Source organism: Malurus melanocephalus, unplaced genomic scaffold (assembly GCF_030028575.1).
Source record: "Malurus melanocephalus ecotype Western Australia unplaced genomic scaffold, MMel_1.1 scaffold_1490, whole genome shotgun sequence".
NCBI lineage: Eukaryota > Metazoa > Chordata > Aves > Passeriformes > Maluridae > Malurus > Malurus melanocephalus.
Window position 1 is genome coordinate 10,306 of NW_026624722.1, and position 4,032 is coordinate 14,337.

The window sequence follows — 4,032 nt, forward strand, 5'->3', positions numbered from 1 at the left end:
GGATAAAATAATGGGATCGATGGCATTTTCCTCTCACCCTATTAACTTCCCCCTTAATGGGATTTTTCCTCTCACCCTATTAACTTCCCGTTAATGGGGGCAAAAGGGCGGAATCGGAGCGGGACGGAGCCCAGAGCACACATCGTAAAGATATCGGGGTGGAATTTCTGTTATCGGGGTGGAAATCCCATTGTTGGGGTGGAATTCTCATTATTGGGGTGAAAATCCCATTATTGGGGTGGAAATCCCATTATCCCAAAGATATTGGGGTGCAATTCGCATTATTGGGAAGATATTGGGGTAAAAATCCCATTATTGGGAAGATATTCGGGTGGAAATCCTATTATTGGGGTTGAATTCCCATTTTTGGGGTGGAAATCCCATTATCCCAAAGATATTGGGGTGGAAATCCCATTTTTGGGGTGGAAATCCCATTATTGGAAAGAAATCGGGGTGCAATTCCCATTATCCTAAAGATATCAGGGTGCAATTCCCATTTTTGGGGTGGAAATCCCATTATCCCAAAGATATTGGGGTGGAATTCCCATTATTGGGAAGATATTGGGGTGGAATTCCCGTTATTGGGAAGATACTGGGGTGGAATTCCGATTATTGGGGTGGAAACCCCATTATCCTAAAGATATTGGGGTGGAATTCCCGTTATTGGGAAGATATTGGGGTGGAAATCCCATTATTGGGAAGATATTGGGGTGCAATTCCCATTATCCTAAAAATATTGGGGTGGAATTCCCATTTTTGGGGCAGAATTCCCATTATTGGGAAGATACTGGGGTGAAAATCCCATTATCGGGCAATCCCAAAACCAAATCTGGCAATCCCAAATGTGAATTTAGAAATCCCAAATCCGAATTTGGAAATCCCAAATCCGAATTTGGAAATCCCAAACCAGGATTTTACAATCCCAAACCCGAATTCGGGAATCCCAAATTGTTTTCCTGCTCGCCCTCTCCATCCTGACTTTTTTTTTTGGGAAGAAATGCTGGATTTGGGATCCAAGAATTTTACCAGATTTTATCCCAAAAGACCCAAAGATTTTATCCCAAAAGATCCAAGGATTTTATCCCAAATGACTCAAGGATTTTACCCCAATTTTATCCCAAATTATCCCAAGATTTTTACCCCATTTCATCCCAAATTTTCCAAGGATTTTATCCTAAAAGACCCAAGGATTTTATCCCAAATTATCCAAGGATTTAACCCAATTTAATTCCAAAAGATCCAAAGATTTTACCTGATTTTACCCCAAAAACCCCAAAGATTTTACCCGATTTTATCCCAAATTATCCCAAGATTTTACCCAATTTTACCCCAAATTTTTCAAGGATTTTACCCCAAATTTTCCGAAGATTTTACCCGATTTTCCCCCAAATTTTCCAAGGATTTTCCCCAAATTTCCCAATCATTTCCCCCACCCCACCCGGCTTTTCCCGCTGCCCAAAGGGGAATTCAGGAGGGTTTTTTTTTCACAGGGAATTAACCCCACCCCATTACCCCGATTATCCCGACCCCATTAGGGTAATGGCCATAAATGCAAACACCGTTCCCGGCGTTTCCCGGTACCGGGGCGGCCCTAAATGCCCGGGAATTGTCCCCTTTTAGGGCCACATTTCCTGGATACCCCCGGCTATTGGGGTCGGGGATGGATAAAAGGGACCCCGAGAGGCTGCGGGGTCCAAACGGGGTTTGGGGACACCTTGGNGGATAAAATAATGGGATCGATGGCATTTTCCTCTCACCCTATTAACTTCCCCCTTAATGGGATTTTTCCTCTCACCCTATTAACTTCCCGTTAATGGGGGCAAAAGGGCGGAATCGGAGCGGGACGGAGCCCAGAGCACACATCGTAAAGATATCGGGGTGGAATTTCTGTTATCGGGGTGGAAATCCCATTATTGGGGCAGAATTCCCATTATCCCATTATATATTGGGGTGGAAATCCCATTATCCTAAAAATATTGGGGTGGAATTCCCATTATTGTAAAGATATTGGTGTGGAAATCCCATTATTGGGGTGGAATTCCCATTATTGGGGTGGAATTCCCATTATCCTAAAGATATGGGGGTGGAAATCCCATTATTGGGGTGGAATTCCCATTTTCGGGGTGGAATTCTCATTATCGGGAAGATATCGGGGTGGAAATCCCATTATCCAGAAGATATTGGGGTGAAAATCCCATTATCAGGGCAGAATTCCCATTATCAGGAAGATATTGGGATGGAAATCCCATTATCCTAAAAATATTGGGGTGGAATTTCCATTATTGGGGTGGAAATCCCATTATTGGGAAGAAATCGGGGTGGAAATCCCATTATTGGGATGGAAATCCTGTTATTGGGGTGGAAATCCCATTATTGGGAAGATATTGGGGTGGAATTCCCATTTTTGGGGTGGAATTCTCATTATCCCAAAGATATCGGGGTGGAAATCCCATTATCCAGAAGGTATCGGGGTGGAATTCCCATTATCGGGGCAGAATTCCCATTATCGGGAAGATATTGGGGTGGGAATCCCATTATTGGGGCAGAATTCCCATTATTGGGGTGGAAATCCCATTTTCCTAAAAATATTGGGGTGGAATTCCCGTTATTGGGGTGGAAATTTCGTTATTGGGAAGATATCAGGGTGGAATTCCCATTTTCGGGGCAGAATTCCCATTATCCTAAAAATATTGGGGTGGAATTCCCGTTATTGGGGTGAAATTCTGATTTTTGGGGTGCAATTCCCAAATCCTAAAGATATCGGGGTGCAATTCCCATTATTGGGAAGATATTGGGGTAAAAATCCCATAATTGGGAAGATATTTGGGTGGAAATCCTATTATTGGGGTTGAATTCCCATTTTTGGGATGGAAATCCCATTATTGGGGTTGAATTACCATTTTTGGGGTGGAATTCCCATTATTGGGGTGGAAATCCCGTTATCGGGAAAATATTGGGGCAGAATTCCCATTATTGGGAAGATACTGGGGTGGAAATCCCATTATTGGGGTACAAATCCCATTATTGGGGTGGAATTCCCATTTTTGGGAAGATATTGGGATGGAAATCCCATTATCCTAAAAATATTGGGGTGGAATTCCCATTATTGGGGTGGAAATTCCATTATCCCAAAGATATCGAGGTGGAAATCCCATTATTGGGAAAATACCGGGATGGAAATCCCATTATTGGGCAATCCCAAAACCAAATCTGGCAATCCCAAATGTGAATTTGGCAATCCCAAACCGGGATTTGGACATCCCACAACAGGATTTTACAATCCCAACCCCAAATTCGGGAATCCCAAACTGTTTTCCCGCTCGCCCCTCTCCATCCTTTTTTTGGGGTAGAAATGCCGGATTTGGGACCCAAGGATTTTACCTGATTTTATTCCAAAAGATCCAAGGATTTTATCCCAAATTTTCCAAGGATTTTACCCCGATTTTATCCCAAATCTTCCCAAGATTTTACCCGATTTTGTCCCAAATTTTCCAAGGATTTTACTTGATTTCATCCCAAAAGATTCAAAGATTTTACCCAATTTTACCCGAAATTTTCCAAGCATTTTATCCCAAAAGACCCAAGGATTTTACCCCAAAAACCCCAAAGATTTTACCCGATTTTACCCCAAATTTTCCAAGGATTTTATCCCAAATTTTCCAAGGATTTTACCCGATTTTCCCCCAAATTTTCCAAGGATTTTTCCCCAAATTTCCCCCCAAATTTCCCAACCATTTTCCCCCACCCCACCCGGCTTTTCCCGCTGCCCAAAGGGGAATTCAGGAGGGTTTTTTTTTTCACAGGGAATTAACCCCACCCCATTACCCCCATTATCCCGACCCCATTAGGGTAATGGCCATAAATGCAAACACCGTTCCCGGCGTTTCCCGGTACCGGGGCGGCCCTAAATGCCCGGGAATTGTCCCCTTTTAGGGCCACATTTCCTGGATACCCCCGGCTATTGGGGTCGGGGATGGATAAAAGGGACCCCGAGAGGCTGCGGGGTCCAAACGGGGTTTGGGGACACCTTGG